Below are 23408 nucleotides of genomic sequence, written 5' to 3' on the forward strand. Positions count from 1 at the left end.
ACCTGTAGAATTAGCACGTGTCCCCAAATCAACAAATGACCCCTGAGAAGAAACCAGCAGTCACTTTGTTCCTCACTTTGAAAGAGCTCCTGCTCTGGAGTTCCAGTTCATCTCATTTTCTTGTGTTAGCAGCCCTCTCCTGTCAGTAAAAATACAGTTGTCATTTTTCTCTGTCAGTTGCCACTTGCTACAGGGGAGCTTGGTGCTGGGGCCTACTGTGCTTCACCCTGCAGAAGGCCCTTGACTTTCCTTGTTTTACTGGATTTAGGCCTCTTCTCATTAAGTTATTTCCTTTTTAAAAAGTCAATTTTGCCCCTGCCCTTATTTCTCTGAACAATACAAATGCATGTTTTAAGCCCTTAGCAATTTTTTGAGTTACTTTAGCTTAGACGTGACTACACGCTTCTGGGTTTGCTGTCTTCTCGCTGAGTGCTGAGTTTTATTCCCCCTCTTGGAACTCTGTTATTCTTACTCCAGGGGTTATTGATCACCTTACCATTCTGTCCCCAGGGTTACCGACTATGAGGGTTGCAAATGGGAAGGTAAAGTTTCTCCTGCAAGCTACTGACTTCTAGATTCAATATTGACTTGAAGTGGTCACTTGCTGTCTCCACTGCGGCTAGCTCTGTGTGCTCCACTGAGCATACTTCCCACGATTTTAATTTCATCTTTCTTTTATTGTTGTATTGGCCCAGCCCCTGTCTCAGCTCTGGTTTCAGACAGTGAGTCCTAGTCTGGAGGCTGGGGACTCCTAGTCCCTTTACTCCCACCAACAAGCACCCAGGTGCCACCGCACGCTTCGGGGCAAGCAAGACTCAAAGGATGTGGCTTTTCTGTTTCTGACTCTTCTTCTCTTTGGTTATATCTTTCTTTTTGTTTTCATGTTCCATATCTCTGGGCTATGTTTTAGCAAGGACTAGACAGTTCATAAAAAATGTGAAAGTTGGGCTGAGGATGTGGCTCAAGTGATAGCACACACACCTGGCATGCTTGTGGCCCGAGTTTGATCCTCAGCACCACATACAAACAAAGACGTTGTGTCCGCTGATAACTAAAAAATAAATATTAAAATTCTCTCTCTCTCTCTCTCTCTCTCTCTCTCTCTCTCTCTCTCTCTGTCTCTCAAAAAAATGTGAAAGTATTGTAGTCACTAGGCAAAAATTCAGGGACACATATTATCCCACATTTTGGGTAAATTTTTTCCTGATTTTAATTTTCTAGTACATTTACTAGGTTCTTTTGGTTTTTCTTTTAAACTAATAGGTAATATTCCATCCCAAACTGGTTGAAAGTACTAATGATACTTTTTTTTCTTCTTCTTTTTCCACATGCTTTAGATAATGATTGGGATAATTTTGTTTCTAAGAAAAGAAGATAGATCTAAGTTTGTTTTCCAAGAGATTACATGATATATTGATGGAAAATTACTAGTACTTTAATTTTTCTGCTTTACTCTCATGTTCTGTAGGAACTTAATTTTTAAAGTCTGGGTTTTTTATAGAATTTAACAATTTGTTAATGAAAAGATGGTTAATGATTTCAGAAAGTACTCAGTCCTCAGAACTGCTCTTTAGAGCAAGCGGACCTCATGTTCTGGGCAAGTACTCTGCCACTGAGCCCCCTGCACAGCCCCTAGATTTATACTGTTTTGATGCTAAATTTCACCAGATGATAATGACATTTCAGCTCCAATATTCAAAATAGATAATCTGCTAATGCTACTTGGTGTCAGTCAACTGCCACTATAACAAATGTCTGAGCTAATCAAATTTGAAAATATTTACTTTAGCTCACAGTTTTAGAGTATCCAGTCCCTGATGAGGTGAACCCATTGCCTTTAGGCCTCAGGTGGGACTGATGGCAAAATAGAAGGACTCTTCTCATGGTCTGGTGGTGAAAGAGGACGAGGAAGGGGCAAGGGTCTCACTATCTCCTTCAAATTCCCCCTTCGTGACCTGAAGACCTCCAAGTAGGTCCCACCTTTTAAGGTTCTGTTACTTCCCAGTAACAACAAGTTGGGGACCTGACCTTTATCACATGGGCCTTTATGGGACATTTATCCAAAACATAGCCTAAGTGTAATCTGATTTTTAAAACTTCTTAAAATCAAGGTAATTGGTGATGAATGTAGAAAAAAGTATAGATACTTTAAACAGTGTCTTATCTGAGGGTACTTTGGGTGGGTGCACCTTGGTGACTTTGCAGTAACTAGCATGTATCATGCAGCAACAAGATGAAACCTGCAACAGCAGTCTTTGTGTATTGAAGACACATTCTGATAAATCACAGAAGATCATTGCTGACACTTTCTTGCTTTCTCTTCGCAAGATAGCAAAAGGATGAGGCAGCTTCTGAGGTCTCCTTTACAAGGGAACTAATATTCCATTCCTGAGGGCTCTGCCCCTCTACCCACTCACTGCCTAGAGGCCACCCCTGACACATTGGAGGCTAGGATTAAAGCTGTGAATCTTGGGAGAAATGCAGACATTTGGACCATAGCTAGATGGTTGTTTATGTTCAAGTTTTAGGTGTGTTTGAAGGAGAAAATGAATTAGCATATACACCAAATATATTTGATTTATGAGACAAATACCTTACATCCCTGTAACCATCACATCCAAGGAGAAAGCCACTGACTAAAAACAGCTGCCAGTTACATCACTCCTTAGACATACTTTTCAGGGTTTGAATATGATTCCCTGTGATTATTACTTGAGAATTTTGGTTCTTTATCCACTTTTGGAAGTAGAGAAGCTTGAAATAATACACTGCTTTCAAGTAGATCAGTAATTTTGGTTTGCTATTATTATATTCAAAATTTTCTCTTCTGCCCCCATTTAATTTCACCAGATGCACACAGTTTTTCAGATAAAATCTATTTTTCCTTCTTACAGCACTATTTAGGAGACTTAGGAAGGGGTAAACAATTGAATGACAAATCAAAATCTTTGTATATTTAGAGCAGAATGAGAAATCACTCCTAAAAACTGTGTTTCAGTAACATTTCATGATTATTGCATCAATATTGCTTTGCTCATAGGTCAGGGAAATAACTGGAATTTTAGCATTCAGGGAGTTAAATATTGAAGTATTCTCACTTTTAGAATCACTGGAAGGCACAGTGTGTGTGTGTGTGCATGCAGGAAACTTGAGGAGTTCTGAGTCTCAAGTGCAGTGCAGTGGGAGAGTTACCTTCCTGTTAAGAGTATGAGTCCCAGAACCTTTCTCTGCTTCTTTCCACCTGGCTTGTCCTCCTGTCTGAGTCCTGTCTGGTTGCTCCTCCTCACATTCCTACACCGTGTTCTACCAAGTCCATAACAAAGAAATGCTTTGTGTTGAGTCAGTGCATGTTGGTGCTATTTAATAACAAACATGATTGAAGAGTTTATCTCAGAAAAAATGCTGGAGACACACATTTGCTTAGGGTGTGTGGTCTTCAGTAAATTCTTTCTATCTGTATTTTTTTATTGCTTTCACATTCTCTCTCAAAGATCAATGAATTTAATAAAATATACCTTTGCCTCCAATTGAAAATGAGTTCTCTGGTACTACTATTTGAACAAAAATAGTGGACCTAACAGCATTCGAGGATTGGGGAAGTGTTGGGAGCCTAAGGTGGTTAGTTAGAGTAAACTGTGACCTTCAATTGAAAAAGTGTTTAAAGAAGTAATGCTGTTTATTTCAAATAGCTGCAAATATTTTTATTTTTTTGTATTGTCCAACTTTTTTAGAATTTTTAAATCATTTACTTTGTGTTGTTAGGGGACAAACCCAGGGCCTCACATGGTAGGCCCGGGCTGTACTGAGCCACATTTTGTTCAAGTTTTAGTTATCAATATCTATTATTTTTAACTTTTTAGTTGGAAATACATGGTTTGGGAAAATGCTCTTGCTGGCATGAAATAGAACTATTATGAATATTAAAAAACCAGACTTTTCTCAGAAGGTGCACTTCCCTCGATATTACAGTGGGCCAGAGACAGTGATGGTGAGGTCGTGTGTGGAGGGAGCTTTGCCTTTGAGATTTTTATGGTGACATGCTGAAATACTCACCAGGAGCATGGCAGCTAAGGAACTGTGTGAGCCCTGCACTCGAAATTGGAATACCGGGTCGGTACAGGGTTGTTTCTTTAGAGCACCACTGAAGTCTAAAGAAAATACTGAGTCCCCACTATTCCTCTGAAGTGACCACACTAGGTTTTGCCATATTTGAAAAGAACCCTTTTCCTAATGATGACACATTTTTTTTGTTTTATTTGTTTTTGTGTAGGTTTAGCAGGTCCCTGGAGAGCAGTTTAGTTTGTTTCTTCCTAGAACCAAAACGAAAAAGTCACACAGCGGGCCATATTCAGTCCTTGGGCACAGTGAAGTGGGGGCAGCACTGCAAAGATGGTAGGAAGCAAAATGGATGCGTTGTGGGTACAAGATACAGAGTGTGCCTAAAAAAGTCCAAGTATGTCAGGAATTTAAGAAAGTAACTAATGTAAGGGAAAAATTTTATAGGAGGTCCTATATTAGAGTTCTCCTGAGAAACCACTAACAAATAGATTATTATAAGGAATTAGCTGACAGTTATGGAGGGTTAGAAGTACCAGCTTCTGTCATTAGCAGGCTACAGACCTGGAAAACCAACAGATAGTTCCAATCTAAATTCAGAGGCCTAAGAATCCACAGAGCTGGTAGTTGAAGTGTTAGTCTGAAAGTCGGCATTCTCTAAACCCAAGAAGGTCTGAGTTTTTTGAGTCTGAAGACAGGAAAGGCTGGTATCCCATCTCAGGCATCATGTGGCCACATCAGCTCTCTCTTCTAGGCAGGGCCTCAACTCCCACAGGAGGGGAGCAGACTGCTCACTGGTCCACTGATCCACTGATTCAGAAACACCCTCATTGACATGCCCAGAGCAATGTTTGACCAGTGCCTGAGATCCCCCTGGCCCAGTCAGATTAACACATGAAATTAACTAAAACAGCTCCCTTGGAGCTGAGTGTGAGCCAGCAATGAATTGTTGAATTTACTTTTAAAAATGTGACCCTGGAACGAATGAGCACTGTTCTGGATATCAACACTAAAATAAACCTACTTGTTCATTAATTTAGTCAGTAAGTATTTATCGATCCTCACTTTTTTCAGGGTCCTTTGCTAACTGCTAAAAATCTAATGGTCAGTGATATGTAGTTGGCTCCTTCTTCCCCAGTTCTTTGGTTCCTTAGTTAATTACAGTTGTTATGAACCTTGATGGCTGTTCTAGCAGTATAGATGTTGAGATCCTTACCTGGTAGCTTTAGAGCAGTGTGTCGCAAAGACCTGCCTGGTAAGTGACTCCTGGGCTGAGCTCCAGGGAGTAGAGAAGAGGGTTGAACACTGTAGCAGGGAGCAGACAGCTGGGCAGGTCCTAAATGTGAAGAGCCAGGAACTCTCCAAGGAGGTGAGTATGCTCACCACGAGCCAATGGCTGGTCCTGATCTAGAAGACAGAGATGCAGGGTTTTGACTCAGTGTGCTACTAGGAGCAGATGGCACCTTCCATGGAAATGAGCTGGTCTAAGAGCATTGGAACCTCCAGGTACCAACTGGGAAGAAGACATCCCATTAACAAGTTTCTTTTCTAAATGAATTGCTCAGTGGTATACAAATTAAGGATAGTGTCATCCCCTGAGTTCTGACTCGGATGACTTCTTGCTGCTCTGCAGTGAGCTGCAGGTTTTGTTTTTTCAGAGACAGATTAACAGTAATAAATTATCAGTTTTATTTGCATTCAGTGAAATTGACTCTCTGTGGAATACACTTCCGTAAGTTTGACAGATACACAGTCATGAATCTTTCCCAGTGATGATAGAGAGCAGCTGTCACCCCCACATTCCCATTTGATTCTCTTTTGTAGAACCCTGCCCTCATGCCAACCTTTGGAACCACTGACCTGTCCTTATAATTTTGTTTGTCTATGTGTCATATACATGCAGTCTTACATGCAGTCTTCTGAATGTGGGTCCTTTCATTTACAGAATGCATTTAAGATTTATCCACGTTGTATGAGGTATTGGGTTTTTTTCTTTAATGACAGAGTGGCCTTCTCTTGTATGAATACTTAGTTTGTTTACCCATTCACCAGCAGAAGAAAATCTGGGTTGTTCCCAGTTTGGAGGATTATAAATAAAGCTACTATTAACACTTATGTACATTTGTATGTGTGAGTGTGTGTGGCTGCAAGTTTCAGTTAGTAATACCAGGAAGGGGCATTGCTGAGCCCTGATAGGTGCATGTTAGGAAGCTCTAACCTCACAAGTGATTGTGCAGGTGGAGGTGGCTGTGTGCATGCTCTGTAGTGGCCCAGATCCTTGCTCTTTTCAGGATTCATTCAGTTCAGAGAGTCTATGGTATCTCCTGATAGTTTTGATTTGAAGTTCCCTAATTATAAATTTCCCTAATTATAAATTTCCCTAATTAATTAATAATGTTGGACGTTTTTATGTTTAAAGATGTAACACTGGAATGAATGAGCACTGTTCTGTATATCAAGTATAAAGTAAACCTAATCTGCCTCTGAAAAACCAAACCTTCAACTTACTGTGTAGCAAGGAGTCAACCTCCTCAGAACTCAGGGGAGTGACACTGTCCTTAATTTGTGTAGCACTGAGCATTTTATGACACCCCTGTATATTTTCTGAAGTGTCTGTTTTAGTCTTCTTCCTATTTTAAAAAAAGTAGTTTTTTTTTATTATTGTTTGAGGGTTCTTCATGTATTCTGAATATGTCTTCATTCTGAAATATATTCTGTCAGTCTTTTGTTTAACTTTTTATTCTATCAGTGTCTGAAAGTTAATTTTGATGCAGATAAAAGTTTTCAATTTATTTTTCTTTTGTGGATCCTACTTTTGGGGTAGGGTCTAAAAACTTTTTACCTAACTCAAAATCACAAAATTATTTTCCTAGATGCTTTATAGTTCAACACTGAAGGTTTTGATCCATTTTGAGCTGATTTTTGTATGAAGGGTGGGATATGTATTCAGGTTCATCTTTTTTTTTTTTTTTTTTTTTTTTTTTGCATCTGGACATCCAGTTGTTATTATTTGTGGAAAAAACTTCTCCTTATTCAATTGACTACCTTTGTAGCTTCATATAACATTACCTTCCTGTGTTAATGTTGACCTGTTTCTACAGTCTCTGTGTGTGTCTTAGCAAATACCAGGCTGTCTTGATCACACTAGATTTATCGTACACCTCAAAAATGGGTAGTATACATTCGTCAATTTTGGTCCTCTTTTGCAATAATTTTTATCATTTTAGATTTTTATGATTGCTTGTTGAAAGCAGAATGTGTGATGGAAACAATTGAGGTAGAAGTAAGTCATTCTTGAACCTGTAGGTGAGCCCCTCATATTTTCCTGTGGGGCCTTCAGTGTGGGGATGAAGGGGGAGGTAGGCGATTTGAGGGTTGGTATGGTTGCCGGCTGCCCCCTCTGGTCATACCTTGTGCTTGGCGTGGGGTGGATTTCCAGGTGGTTTTACTCCTTCTCTGTCTCCTAGCTGCTCTCAAACCCTTCTTTCCTCAAACCTCCCCTCAGTGGGGTAGTGGAGAGGGTGGGGGCTTCTTTCCAATTAAGCCAACATTGTGCCTTTTGCTCTTGGGGATGGGTGGTCTTGGCAGTCCTGCCCACTCCCTTGCTGTGGCTGCCCCGTATTTGATGGTTCCCTGGGGCAGTAGTTTTTTCTTCCCCCTTTCCCCTAAGGCTTTTCCATGGTGTGTGGGTGGGGAAGAGTCTGAGGAAGAAACTCATTCCCAGTGCTTCCCAGCCAGGACTGTTGCTGTTTAACCAATGAAGACATAGATGAAACCCGCAGGGTCAGTAGAGAAGGTCAGATGGAGGATGCGAACCCTCCGCCTCCCTTTTATCTGAGGCCCCCGGGGCTCCACTCTGCTCTTCCTCCTCCAGTCTGTATCTCTCCCGATCCCTGTGGTCTCTGCCCCAAGGACAAGTGCTGGCTTCTCTGCACAACTGCAGAGAAGTTGGGTCTTCATGGTGGCCCTGTGACCACAGCGCTCTGATAGATTCAAAAAAGTCTTGAACTTGTGACTTGTCTAGCTTGCTTTGCTGTGAAGCCAGGAGAAATGTCTTTCTAATTCCCCATACCTGAGGAAGTGACCCAGAGTGTGTGTGGAAACCTGCAGTTCCACAGTGACAGTTTGAACTCCGAGAAGATTATTGTCCTGTCCATCTGAATTTGTATCATCTATTAGTATATTCCTTATAATTTATTTCCAGCAGCTTTTAGAAAGCTAATTAGCCTCTTTTTAAAAGGCAGTAAGTAAATTCATCATATCAAGAAAAAAAGAGCAATGAATGTATTTCCTTTCAAAATCTTCCTCTGTGCTTTTGGCTGCCTCGGTCTGGAGTTGCAAGGCACCTATGGGCTTGTCAGCATTCAGACCCAAGGCAGGAACATCTAACTCAAGCACTTGAAGCTGAATGAAAGAAAATATTAAGAATATAAGGCTGAATATTAATGAAACTGAGAAATGAAAGATACTTAATAAGACATATTCAAAGTAATGAGCTTCTTAATAAGATATTTAATAAGATATATTCAAATTCATAAGCTCCATTAAAGGATATTATAAATATATATATATATATATATATATATATATATATATATATATATATTAAGTCAGACCCATTAACATATTGCTGCTGTTAAATAAGTTGATTGATATTTTGTCTGAGTTTGATAACCTACACTGTTGCATTATTTCAAATGGAATATTGTATGTATACACACAAACACATATCAACATGTAAAAATCTGTTCTAGACGTTCTAAATTATCCATTATTCATGAATGTGTACTTTGGAGGAGTTTTCTTTTTATAGATTATAAAATAAAATTGAATAGAAATGTGGATCTTGTTTTACTTGGTCTAAGTTTTTCCAAATAGATGACTTTGAAATAATGAGAGGTACCTGAACATGGGAATTCTGAGTTTACTAAAGTTTTCATCGAAGGCTTTTTTTTAAATTTTTTGGGTACCTGGGATTGAACTCAGGGGCACTGGAACACTGAGCCACACTCCCTGCCCTATGTTGTATTTTTTTAGAGAGAGGTCTCACCAAGTTGAGAAGCGCTTGACTGTTTCTGAGGCTGGCTCTGAACTCACGATCCTCCTGCCTCAGCCTTCTGAGCCGCTGGGATCATAGTTGTGTGCCCCTGTGCCTGGCACTTACCTAATGCTTTAAAATATTAAAGTAGCATCTTCTTTACTCAGTGCCTTTCATTCACGATGCAGATCTACGGCGTCAGTGATTTGTGAAGACCGTTTTGAGCACTGGAAACCTGCCAGTGTACGGCATTGGCTCTCTACAACCCTCAGGGTCAGGTCCACACTTCATTGAAAAGCTCACAAAGCCCAGCATTTACTCTTTTCCACAGTTCTTTCTTCCACACTTTGCTCAAGGGTATTTCTACAAGCCCATGCAGGTGCTGTTGCCTTAACTAGGTTTTCTTTTCCCTTTCTATGGGCCCCAACCCTTGACCCTTGCTATTCATCCTCTCCCCTCTCCTGGCTTTGACCTCACCAGCCTCAACCTCCACACCCCATTCCCTTGACCTTATCCCACACCTATTAGATTTGTAACTTGAAACTTACTTAATGTCATTTTTTTTTCTTTAAACTATAAGCATCAAAAGAGCACATCTGGAACTGGATACGTGGGAAGCCAAGGTAGGAAGGTCATGAGATCAAGGTTAGAGCTCAGTGGAGAGCACTCTCCTAGCATGCACAAAGCCCTGGGTTCTATCCCCAGAACCGCAAAATATTTACAAGAGCAGGTCAGGACTGAGGCAGTTTTGCTCTTCAGCACACACCCAGAGCTTGGCATGGTGCTCACAGTAGGTCTTAAGTCATGACGTTTTGGCAATTTGGGATGGGAAACACATAACTTCAATACCCTGTGTTCATTGATATGATAAACAGTGATAGAATTGCTAACATAGAAAATTAGAGTTGATCATTTCTTATTGACACATTAGTAAGTGCAATGGAAGAAGACTCAGTAATGCCATGACAGCATTTAATAAAGATTTGACCATAGAAAGTGACTCAACCTTGAAGAACAAAGAGAAGCCAGGCACATGAGAGAAGGAGTGTGCAGACCAGGCACAGGAGGTTGGAGCAGCTGTCTGGTAAGGGTTACCGGGGAAAGCCACGCATGGCTGGAGTCCCTGGGGAAGGGTGAGTGGCAGCAGTAGAAACTCCCTGGAGGGGCCATAGAGGCAGGTGGGCCACCCTGGTAGCTTGGGGGAGAGAGAGTAGGAGTCTGGACTTGAGTGATGCTATTCCAATGGGGTGATATGGAGTTGGCAGCTCAAACTTTTTCCCTCTGCTAATCATTAGATTCAGTCTAATGGGAGCAAAGATGTGCTTTATGGAAAGGAATATATACATATATTCATTCATCCTCTTTCTCTCTGCCTATCTGTCTGTATCCATCCATCCATCCATGTATGCATGTCAGCATTGGTGATCCAGGGGTTTTTAGGGGCTCCCCTTGCTCAGGGACAATGGAGATCTGTGATCACTGATAAGTGAAGCACAGGTCCTTGCGGCAACCCTGTGGAGTCAGCGGATGCTTCCCATCACAGCTGCAGGCCTTGATTGGCAGCAGCCCACAGTGTGGGCCGTGTTTTGTTTTCTGTCAGCAGTGTATCACAAGTATTTTCCTCAGTGGGCTGAATATACCCTGAGTGGGAGGCTGATAAAAGCAGCCCCTTCTTCATGCATCACCCTGAATGATTTCAAAGGGAAGAGGAGCAGCTGTGACAGTGTTCACATGAACCACTGGGGTGGTCTCTTCTTTGTAGTCTAACAATAATATTGCACCCTGGCTTGCATTCCTCAGCTGGAGAAGAGCAGAGGTGCCTAAGCAAGACATGCTTCCTCCTTGACAAGTCTTAAAACCGTATCTGCCATGCCAAGGAAATGACATCCTTGCCCTTCTGGGGAATTTCTCTTCAAAGTAAGCATGGAGAAGTCATCTTCATAGATTTATTACATGTCTGAATCAATATTTATCTCATACAGTTACTTGAACAAATGTGTAACAGCTTGGTATTTACTTAAACAATCCAAAGTGTTTTTATTTCCCTCCCAGCTGCAGGAATATACAAAGAAGTCTTGTATACATGCAGAAGACCATCATATTAAGAATACTCTGCTCCACAAGTAGGTCTAAGTATTGTTGTTCCTGTTTTGTGATTTGTGGGTCAAGAGCCATTTTTGTGTATTTCTGAGTGTCCTATGAAAAAGTTATCTTACAAAGGGACTTTGTAATACATGTGACGTGACCAAATATATTAGCAAGATGTATTGAGTTACAAGATATAATTGAGTCTAATACAACATGTGACGTGACCAAATATATTAGCAAGATGTATTGAGTTACAAGATATAATTTAGTCTAATACAATGAATATCTGATGAATGTTATATAGATAAGCATGTCAGTAGATATCATATCCATATCAATGTATAACATATAACATATATCATAGTATTATAATAATAGATATAGATGTCAATATATCAATAAGTATATACTACAAAATAGATCATTGGACATGGTACTAAAACTCTAGTAGTTTAATGTTGAACACTCATGAGTTTAAAAATGTGAAAAATGACATTCCTTGAAGGTGTGACTATCTGCTGTTCTATTTTATAATATCACCATAGCTCCTTCAACAGCTCAAATTACCTCTTTTCATACAAAACACATAGCAATTATAAATGCACAAAATAAAAGTGAATGTGCCATATAACATTATGCACAGTACAATATAGAGCAAGTTCTGCATGAATGAAATCAATCACCATGTGCTTGTCCGTGTTTCTGAGAACCTTAAACAAAAGGAAGCATTAAGACCATCTCAGGGGTTACAGGAAATCAGAGTCAAATGCCAAATTTGTTTCTAGAGAACAAATGTGTCTGAAAAAGCTATTATAGATGGTAAATTTAAGCAGATGTACATTTTCTCGATCCATAAGAAAATTGTCATTTGTTCACTTAAGTTGACACAAATTTCTACAGAGCAAAGAGTTTTATGAAATAAGAGCTGGTACAGATTGGTATCTTAATCCACACATTACATAGACAGCTTTGACCCTTTAAATAATGACAAAATAAAGGGGTAGATGAAATTTTACTAGTGTGTCCACGAGCATCTATCTAAATGAGATACATGTACCATTTCAGCTGTATTTGCAAACATGAGGCTTTCACACAGACACCCAAGATGTTATTTTAACTGCTCATTTTACAGATTTTATTTCGTTCATCAAAGAGAAACAAAATGTTTCATCTCCTTATTGCAGCAAAGATTAAGTGTAACAAGTGAAGTGTAAGCCAGGCGCCCTGCAGCTGGGTTGAATCAGGGGTTTTCACACAGGGCTCAGACTGCCTCCCAGGGGATTCTTACTTGCCTGGGATGCTCTTGTGCCCTGCCATGAGCGACAAATCTGAGCAGTGCCCCTTGGGATCCTGAGGTGCCCGTGCCTTCCCCTCCCTGTGGAAGGACTTGCTGGATGCTGCAGGGAGCCGCAGGTGGTTTCCTCTGTCCCTTTAGTATTAGTGTCTTTGTACTCACTTAACCTCTAAATACTAAATGCAACTGAAATTCTTTTAAGTCAGCTAGCAGGAGGGATAAAGCCTACTATTACAAGTGTGTATTTAGGGAAAAAAAAGAAATGAAACTTCAATTGACTAATACTAGCCAATTTTTAAAGAAAATTATGCTTAATTTTAACTGTATTTTTGAACAGTTGAGACTTGTTATTATAGACAAATTGCCTGTTGAACAGTGAGATTTGTGAGTTTGTATTGCCATCTATGTTCACATTTTCTGTCCTTGGTGAGGATTGGGTGAGGGGTCATGAGCTTGAGGAGTCATGATTCACAAGAAGAAGGAGGGCAAAGAGAGATGGGAGGGAAGGTCCTGTGCAGTCACTTTCTCCAGAACTTGCATTCCCACACTGCAAACCAAATAAACATCTTTGTTAATAAAATTTCCTGAAGCACTCTGTCGTGTTTTGTGTGGCAGAAGCAGCTGTGCATTAGTCTTATCATGAGTGCTGATTTGTCCATAGGAAATTTGTGACCAGGGTGAGTAGCCAAATGTCCCATGGATAATAGAAGCAGAAGCACAAGATCCACTTGGCACCTCCTTGGTTCTGCTCTTGGAAGCAGAGGAGCATAGTTACTGCCCCCCACAGTCCTGGGAGCAAACTCTTTATTCTCCCCATGTCTGAATGAGGAAAGTGAGTCACAGGTGAAGATAATTTGCCCAAAGACATTAAGCCCAAATATGAAATATCCTCCTCTACTGTTATTTATTAAATAGACTTGACTCTGTAGACAATGTTATTTTCCCAGCAAGTGAGTTACCTAGAACAGAAGCCTAAGCTAGCAATGCCGGTTAAAGACCAATTTAGTCCCGCAAAATACCAGGGTCATGCATCCCTGCTAAATGGAATCTTTTTTTTACAGGATCTGCTGCTTATATATTCAAATGCAAATGATCTACTTCTCTGTGACATTCTGCTACTCCGTAGATGGACTGATGGGTAGTGCACGATTTATCAGTCCTAACAATGAAACAGTTTCTTACAATTCTATTGTTTTCTAATTTTCCTTCTATATGGAAAACAAGAACTTTCATGTTGGTATGAATATGGTTTTTCATAAAAGAAGACCGAGTCTTAAACTAGAACACAGAAACAGGGAAAAGTACCTGTCAGAGGAAAATCAAACTTGATTAAGATTCACACTGAAACATAACTATGTGACACAAGTCCTCAGGGAATGAATGGTGTGTGTGTGTGTGTGTGTGTGTGTGTGTGTGTGTTTTGTGCACACACATGTACACACACATATGAATGCACGCTGCTTCTTGTAGTTTTTATGTTCTTGTCTGTTTATCTTTCCTTTGCTCATAGGCCCCAGCATGGATCTCTGAGAAGTAGTTCCAAAGTTCACACTCCTGAAGTCTTCCTCTGCAGACTCTCCTTCTGCCTCTCACACTGGGTTCCACACACTCAAATTCCCTATATGGATTTTTTCTTGGAACATAGAACCCCAAATTTCTAAAGTCGCCCCTCTCTCCCTCCTACCAGACGTTTCCTTTGGTTCCTCTCTGTTAACCAGTTCTGTTAATCAGGTCTGACCTTCTGAAACCTCTCTTTCCTCCCTGGTCCTCCCTTTGTAGCCTCAGCTCCAGCCCCAGGAATTACCCTGGGCCCCAGGAATCCCTGCCTCTCTCCCTCTTCCCTCAGTGCTTCAGATGTCTGAGTCTCAGCCGGGTTCTCATGGCACGTTCACAGTTACTGACTCTGTGACCTCAGCTGGCCAGTTCACTTCATCTCCCAAATAGGGATGATGATGTCCCCCTCACAGGCTCCTAAGGGGGACAGAATTATGTGGTGACTATAAAATTCTGAGCAGGGAACTTGGCACCTAGGTTGCATGTTAGCTATTCTTAATTATGACCACCTCAGTGTGACCCCGTGGTGAAGTCATTGTTTCTCAAATATTTAGAAGATTCATAAACTGCTTCATCAACCTATTGCATCTCAAATCCTCTCCAACCTTGCTATCATCTGTCTTGGATTATAACTATTCATTCATTGATTTTGATGTTCAGATCCTTATTAACTAATGGTTTGAACATCTTTCATGTGTTCTTTATCCATTCATATGTCCTCTTTGGAGGAAAGTCTGTTCACATTCTTTCCATCTTTCTAAATTGGGTTATTTACTTTTTATTCTTGAATTGTGAGAATTCTTTATGGAGCCTGGATATAAGTCCCTGTTCAGCACATGATTTACAAATTTATTTTCCTATTCTGTAGTTTTTTATTTATTTATTTAATGTTTTTCTTTGATGCAAAAAAGTTTTATATTTTGATTAAGTCCAAAGGGTTAGTCTTTTATTGCCTCTGTGTGTGTGTGTGTGTGTGTGTGTGTGTGTGTGTGTGTTTTCCTAATGAATCTAGATAGATTTCTACCACTGCAACCTGTACTAGAATTTTGGTTTACGTGATGGGTACTACAAAATAGTAAATCTGAACACTCAGAATTGGCTCTGGTTGAGTTTTAGATTCTAAGCAGCAAGCAAAGGCCTGAGACATAGTGAAAGATCAATGAATTCTTGTTGAATAGATTAATTCATTCCTTAATACTCTTTTTCAATAAGAACATTTAAAACTACCCAGAACAAAATCCTGAATAATTCAAGAAATAACAGTTTTTGCTCTTTGAATAATTAATTCTGGAAATTTTTGGTTAACAAAAATGCTGATATATACTCCTTAAATTGAAATTTTAATTCTGCAAGCATGCATAAAAGTACATTTCAACCATAACATCAGGAAAAGTGAGTTCCTGATTTTGTTTTGGAAACACCAGAATAAGTGATAAGAGATGCTTCATTTTTAAAATTAAATATTTATTTTTGTAGTTGTAGTTGAACATAACAACTTTATGTTATTTATTTATTTTTATGTGGTGCTGAGAATCGAACCCAGGGCCTCGCATCTGTGAGAAGAGTACTCCACTGCTCATCCACAACCCAGCACCTTTGTTTTTTTTTTTTCTTTTTTAAAAATGTGTTTGCTGGGGCTGGGAATGTGGCTCAAGTGGTAGCGCACTTGCCTGGCATGCGTACGGCCCCGAGGTTTGATCCTCGGCACCACATAAAAACAAAGATGTTGTGTCTGCTGAAAACTAAAAACTAATTATTAAAATTCTCTCTCTCTCTCTCTCTCTCTCTCTCTCTCTCTCTCTCTCTCTCTCTCAAAAACAAAATCAAAAAAATATGTGTTTGCTGCCAGGTGCAGTGGCACATGACAATAATCCCATGGCTCATAGGGATTGTAAGTTCAGAGTCAGTGAGGCCCTAACCAACTTAGTGTGACCCTGTCTCTAAAAAAAGGAGGGGGGATTGCTGGGAGTATCACTTGGAGGTTAAGTTCCCTTGCATTCAATACCCAATGCAAAAAAAAAAAAAAAAGGGATTCCACCTCTTGGGTCCCCTTCTTCATCTGGGAGAAGTCTTTTCTGCTGTCTTTAATAAAGCTTCTACTTTCCACTCTGACCTTGCCTCAGCATGCTTCTCTGGTGTTATACTTCAACATTGGGGAAGCAAGGACTCCTCACAGGTAAGCACCGGTAACACCATGGCTTGGAATGTCATTGTTAAATGCATCATCATACTTGGCTATTTGTAACACATGCTATTTTATTAGTTTGTGTTCAACTTCAAGACAGAGCCCTGCTGAATAATTCTCGTTAACTCCTATCATGGCCCAGTTCAGTATATGGTTTAACTCTGCTCAAATTTGCTTTTTTCCGTTGTACATGGACACAATACCTTTATTTCATTTATGTACTTATTTTTTTTGTGGTGCTGAGGATTGAACCCAGTGCCTCAGATGTGCGAGGCAAGCGCTTGACCACTGAGCTACAACCCCAGCCCTCAGATCTACTTTTTGAAAAACATCAACAGGTACAAGGATAAAGGTGGGTACACAAGTGCAAGAGAGAATGTGGCTAAGCAGAGTGAATTCTGAAAAAAGTCAGGCAAGCAGGAAATGAGAGACGTCAGTATTGGAAGATAGCAATCTTAAGGTTCTAAAAGCCTGCACCTCCTCACAAAACATCCCACTACCCTTTCAGAAGATATTTCATGGGGAAAAAATAAAACGAAACTCTGGAAGCAGACATCAGCAGCTGCCCTGCCCTCCGGGAGCCCCACCTACTCCAGTCCTCACTCCTGCCTGGAACCAGCCTGGGCCAGTGACGTCAGGACTTGGCCATGCAGAGCTCAGGAGGCGGCCGAGGCACTGGGGAAGGAAGCAGTAGGGTGGCTGCCTCTTCTGCACCTGCCTCCCATGGTCTCTCTGGGCTCGCTGAGGGGCAGAGGTCTCCAAGGCTGCCTTGCGCTCTTCTTCTCCTTCCCTCCATGTGCCCTGGCGACGCTGCTGGCGCCAGGGTCTTTGGAAGTCATGGAAGCATCTCTCAACCTGGCTCCTCAGCATAGCAGACCGTTTATGAGCTGCAGGGAAATACCAAGAGCTATTTCTTGTCACAAGAAGGCTACGGCCTATCTTTCTGATGCTCTGAAGCTGACCAAGTCTGAGCAGGCTCATTTATCACTGCAATTAAAAGGGGATAGCCACATGGAACAGCTCATCCTCATCCAGGAGAGGTGGAAAAGGGCAAAGTGTGAAGAATGATCAAAAGCTCAGAACACAGAAAAGAATGTAGCCACCCACCTTCAGGCATCTCACAAACCCTCTGCTGAGGATGCAGAGGGTCAGAGTCCCCTTCTTTCTCAGAACTACAGCCCTTGTACAGAGAAACCCTTCTCTGAAATTCAGGGAGTCTTTGACAGGAATACAGAAACACTACTATTTTTACTTCAGCAAAAGAGTGAGCCAACACAGCCATGTATTGGAAGCAAAGCCCCAAAGGATGATAAAACAATTATTGAGAAGCAGGGAACCAAAATTGCAGATTTGAAAATGCATGAGGAGTTTCTTGTGGCTGAGAATAAAAGATTAAGGAAAGAAAATAAAGCACTAAAGGCTGAAAAAGCCAGACTTGTAAAAGGTCCAGTAGATAAGGAGCTGGATGTGGATGCTGATTTTGTAGAAAAGTCAGCATTATGGAACTTGCCACCACGTTCAGACACTGCTACACCTTCAACCTGGCAGGAATTTGCAACAAATACTGGGAAATCCAAGGATATTCCAATACCCAATCTTCCTCCCTTGGATTTTCCATCTCCACAACTTCCACTTATGGAGCTGTCTGAGGATTTTCTGAAAGGACTTATAAATAATTGAAATGGAAGGCTTTTGGAGAGATCAGAAGAAATACAGCAACACAGTTAATCCAGGAAAGAAGAAACAATAAAAAAGGGAAAATCACATACAAGGGTAATTCCAGATGTGCTTTACCATCTGGCTGATTGGCAGGAGCAGCATTGCCAGGATGTAGGAAACAGTCACTGTGAAATACATTGCACATCTGATCTACCCACCAGAGCTAATGGTTCCCACATGGCATACAGTAAACTCTTGGAGGTTCACTTTCTCCCGATGCAAAGCAAATGGCTACCTAGAATAATTTTCTCAAGCACCAATTATTTTTCTTCAGGGTTAAAATGTATAAAAGTGTGTTATGTATAATTAATCTATAATTGCATAAATGATAATGTAAAACGTAAATAATATGGTGGCCTGAGGGGCTGCCATGTATTTGAAACATGCTTTCTATCATGCATTGACTGCATGCCTTTGTTATGCACAATTTGTTTAAGTAAGGTGTATAGGATAGACACCTTTCTAGATGAAACCATAATACCCACATTTTGCACTAATAACATAATGCTGACCTCAAGACTATCAGGAGAAGTATTTAAATTTCCATTTTATGAAGAAAGGAACCAAATTATCAGTTATGCTTTTTTATAAAAAAAAATACCAGTTTACGTAATTAATCAGGGTGCATTTTAAGTTCTTTTTTATATAATGCATGACTTAAAAATACTAAGGAATGATCCTTTGTTTTTAATGATGCATAAATGGAAGTAATGTTAGTTGGCAGTATTTGATTATAAGAAATTAATAAAGTAATTGTGTTTTATATAAAAAAAAGAATCATCCATTGATGTCATCCTACTTGTGGTGAGGTAGGCACAAGAACATATTGAGAAAGAGTAAGAACGTATTGGATCAAAAGTCAACCATGTTACTTCAAAGTAGTCAATATACATTTTAAACTAACCTGGTTTAACTAACGTCATGTTTTGCATAAGCACAAAGGTGTTGTATCTGATTCTGCACCATTTTTTTTATTTCTATCAGGAGAGTACACTTTTTTAGTCATTGAAATATTTCTTCAACGTGAAATATTTTTTTAAGGTTTGAGGGGTCGGGCCGGTGTCAACACGGGGCTGGGGAGGCCGCCTCCCTGGGCCTGCCCAGGCGGTCGCCACTGCGATGCTGCTTCTGGTCTGCAGGCGGCGAGTGTGCCTGCCGCAGTCCGCCAGGGAGCTGGTTCGAGACCACCCGTCTCTGGAGGAAAGAGCCAGACTTCTCAGAGGTCAACAAGTGGGACCCCAGGGCCTTCTGTATGTTCAGCAAAGAGAGCTTGCAGTGACCTCCCCAAAGGATGGCTCCATCTCCATTCTGGGTTCTGATGATGCCACCACTTGTCATATTGTGGTCCTGAGGCACACAGGTAATGGGGCTACCTGCCTGACACATTGTGATGGAACTGACACCAAAGCTGAGGTCCCCTTGATCATGAACTCCATAAAATCCTTTTCTGACCACGCTCAAAGTGGAAGGCTGGAAGTGCACCTCGTGGGAGGCTTCAGTGATGACAGGCAGTTGTCACAAGAACTTACTCACCAACTTCTTAGTGAATTTGACAAATAAGAAGATGACATTCACTTGGTGACATTATGTGTGACAGAATGAAATGACCGAGAAGAAAATGAAAACCACTTTCCAATAATTTATGGCATTGCTGTCAACATTGAAACAGCAGAAATGTACAGAGCCACATTTCAAGATCGAGACCCGGAGGAGGAGCTGCGAGCTGCCCGATCTTTAGCTGGAGGCCCCATGATTAGCATTTATGATGAAGATTGAGAAACTTCGGATAGGCCCGTATTCCTGGATTCCATTTCCATATGTGGATTTCTGGTTGCATCAAGATGTTAAGCAAATACTAGAGAACCTTTCCACTTCCCCTTTGTCTGAGGCCCCCCCCCACTTTGTTCAACATATCAGATCTACCTTGATGTTTTTAAAGAAATACCCCTCTCCAATGTATATGCTGTTTCCTGGAAATAAAGCTCTCCTCTACAGGAAAAACGAAGATGGCTTATAGGAAAAGATATCTCCTCCAGGAAGATAAATGTAGGAATTACCAAAGAAAGCTACTTTTTGACATGACAAAGACCATCGGTGGGTTTGGAAAGAAGATAAATTTGGAATATACACCATTGAGTCTTAGGTTTCCTTCCTTCCTCAGCGTCCTTCAAATGACTTTCAAAATAAAATCTTATTTTGGCAAAGGCAAAAAAAAAAAAGAAATACTTAATGTATATGATTTTTGTCATACAGTTTTTCCACTAAAAACTTTAGTTCAGAAGCTTCAGCAATGAGAATTAGGTTAAAAAAATAGCATTCCATGTAGAAACACCTTTTAAAAAAATAATAATTTTTTTTTTATATTTTGTTTCTTTACTTTTGACATTTAGACTTTTTTTCTCCTGCTAGTTTTCTCTTCACCCAGGATTTATTTTGAGGATTTTCATTACTTGAGATGGGTTTTACTAGTTGTCGGTTTACTCCAGCTCTTCTCTGCTGCTCTTTATTTGTGTGTGTATAACAATAAAATGTGCTAGTGCAGTGGGCCAATCGGCTTTTAAATCCTCCAGGAGGCATACAGCAAGTGCTGACTCTATGGTAGGCATTACACTAGAAGCAAATCTAAATTTTCCTTGTTTGAAACTTCTAAAAGAAACCTTCTAAGTTTGCTGAAATAGAATTTCTGAAGGTAATTAATGGACAGAGCACTTTAAAAGGTTTTTATTCTGTCACATGAGTTAAAGATTTTCTCAGAAGACATTTTACCATTTAGATCCTATAAAAGTGGTATTCATTAATTTTTATGGATGAACATGTGTATGCATTTTCATGTAAATGAAATCTGTTATAGTTTGAGATTTAAAAAAGAGAAAAAACTCTACAATGAGATTTTAAAGTTTGTCATATCAGTTTAAAAGTATAAGGGAATAGAAGTGATTCTATTTGTCATGTTTTAGTTGCTGTGACCAAAATACCTGACATAAACAACTTAAGGGAGGAAGGTTTCTGTTCTGGGTCATGGTTTCAGAGCTCACAGTTCTGGAAACAGGACTTCCCCACCTCTTCATTATTTTCTACTCTTTAGAAATTCTAGAACACAGCCTCTTATTGGTTCTTCTTGGGTCAGATATTCCCACTGGCTGCTGATCTTCACACTGTGTGGGTTGGGCTCCACGTACCCAATTTTGAGTTGACAGATAGAAGAGGTGAAGTGTGAAGTGGGAAGTGGGAAGGGGAGGTTCAGGGCGAGGGAAATTATCTCACAGGCACACCACCCAGGGTGTAGATAAACTGTCACCCCTTGTTGTGACTCTTACCTTAGAGCAGTAATTCATTGTCTAAAACACAAAAATTACATAAGATGTTCAGTTAATGAATGCATCACTGTGGCCTGTGTAATAATACTGTGTAATAAAGAGCCACAATGTCTGAAAGTCCCTCAAGGGAACACGTGCATTGAGGTATCACATTCAGGAAGTTCTAGGCTCAGGTGTTAACTGGGAAGCTCTGATTTGGGCTGCAAATCTTTCAGCTGGTATTCCTGAACTAAAAACCCATGGTCCTCTTTCTGGAACTAGTGGGCTAGCAGGGACATATTGTTTTAATGATCATGACAGAGATACACAGCAAACACATTTCAAGCCTCTACTTTGTCATATTTCTATATCCAAAGCATGTGTCTTGGGTGAGTTCCAAGTCAAGAGGCAGGGAGGACCCTCCACCTTGAGTGGGAGGCACCCTGCTGGTGCTCGAAGGGAGGGGGCAGACCATCTCAGCCTGCAGCTTCAGTACAAGTCAAGCAACTCTTCTGTTTTCAGCAGTCTTAATAGAGCTTTCTCCATTTCATCATCTCCAGTATCTATTAAGCGAGGAAAAAAATGAAGAAAACATTGATGAACTGAGACTACATAGTCAATAACCTCTATCCTTTCCCTCTGTCCATCTCACAGATTCTAACAGATGGAAAGACTGCTCTCATGGCCTTTCGGATTGGGCTATAGAAAGAACAAACCAGGAAGTAAAGCAAAGCATGTGGGGAAAAACTCACATTCAAGTTTTATTTTTAACACGCCTTTTCCTGCTTTTTTTCCATTTTGCAATTTTAATAGCTTTTAAAATTATTTCCATTTTACATTTTTTTGGTAAGTTTCCCAATATTTAACTAAATTAAATATATTTTAAGTTTTCCTCTGATTTTATCATTGTGGATACTATTACCCCCTCCCTCCTTTTTTTCTTTTAAATATGGGAAGGCAAATTAATCTCATTTGCAAATTTTCTGTCATGCTGCTCTGATCATATTATTTCCTTGCTCATAGACTTTCATTGGTTCTTTATTGCTTATTGAAGTAAGTCCAACTACCTAGCTTTTTAGGAATCTTGTATAAATTAAATGTAATATGAGATGTGATCTATTTTGTGGTTCATGAGGGACCATCAGGTCTATCAGCAATTATGATTTTATTGAGACTTGACTATACAATTTTCTTTTATGAGACATAATTATATAATTCTAAGATTTATAATCAGGAGAAATAGTTAATACAGACAACAAATACTTTTTTGGTGTTCAGCAAAAAAGTAATTTTGATCAACTTTGAAAAAATTCAGTAATTTGTCATTGCTAAGAACATGGATCCAACTTTTCATATCCATGTTGTATAAGGATAAGGATCTTTTCTTATATTTAATTTTTCTCTACTATTGATTTTGAAGTTATAAAACACTGGTCATATACTTTAGAATAATGATTTCTCCTGTCCTCTGTGTCAAATCAAGACATTTGCTGGGTTTTGAAATTTTCCTTCTCTTTTTATATTTGCCAGCTTGGTGTTGGTGCTGTTGATCTCCACAGCTTTTGGTGCTGTCATTGTTGTAGATCTGGGTTATTTAAGGTTTTGATTTTGTTTCTGTTTTGATTGGGAATGGAAGGTGATTGTGTTCAATCTCTTAAGTGCCTGAGCAACAGGTAAGGGAACCCCCAGTATTCTTTTTTGTTTTGAAGAATTATAAAGAAAAGAAATATAAATTGCTTGTGAAAGTGTTGAATAAAAAACTAAGACATGAGAAAAATGATTCGTAGTGTATCTATCTGTACAGAAAAATACATTTTAACTTATAGATTTTGTGAAAGTCTCAGCCTCTTTCATTATAACTTAAGTTTATCCAGGATAAAACCATTATCTTGCTCATTACAATATTACATACCTCTTTGATAAATCAGTTATGGATGATTTTTTTGAAAGTTTATAGTTCACCAAGGTGCTTAAGTGTAAATATAATTTTTAGGGATAAATCTTTTTTTGCCATGCTGGGGACTGAACCCAGGTTCTCACACACACTAGGCAAGTGTTCTGCCACTTAACTCCATCCCCAGTCTAGTGTAGATAGAGTTTTTAAAAACCATTTGAAAAACCCAAATTCTTAATGATGAAATATCTAAGTATTCTGAGGCATAAATTTAGTTTAGTAAG

The 23408-nt window shown here is 39.8% G+C and overlaps 2 pseudogenes; both read left to right on the forward strand.

The window, feature by feature from the left end:
* The first annotated feature begins 521 nt into the window (after positions 1 to 521).
* Positions 522 to 17895, forward strand: LOC143641116 (nuclear receptor-binding factor 2-like; annotated as a pseudogene).
* Positions 17896 to 19053: 1158 nt separating this feature from the next.
* Positions 19054 to 19978, forward strand: LOC143389923 (protein N-terminal asparagine amidohydrolase-like; annotated as a pseudogene).
* Positions 19979 to 23408: the final 3430 nt, after the last annotated feature.

Source organism: Callospermophilus lateralis, unplaced genomic scaffold, assembly GCF_048772815.1.
Source record: "Callospermophilus lateralis isolate mCalLat2 unplaced genomic scaffold, mCalLat2.hap1 Scaffold_86, whole genome shotgun sequence".
NCBI lineage: Eukaryota > Metazoa > Chordata > Mammalia > Rodentia > Sciuridae > Callospermophilus > Callospermophilus lateralis.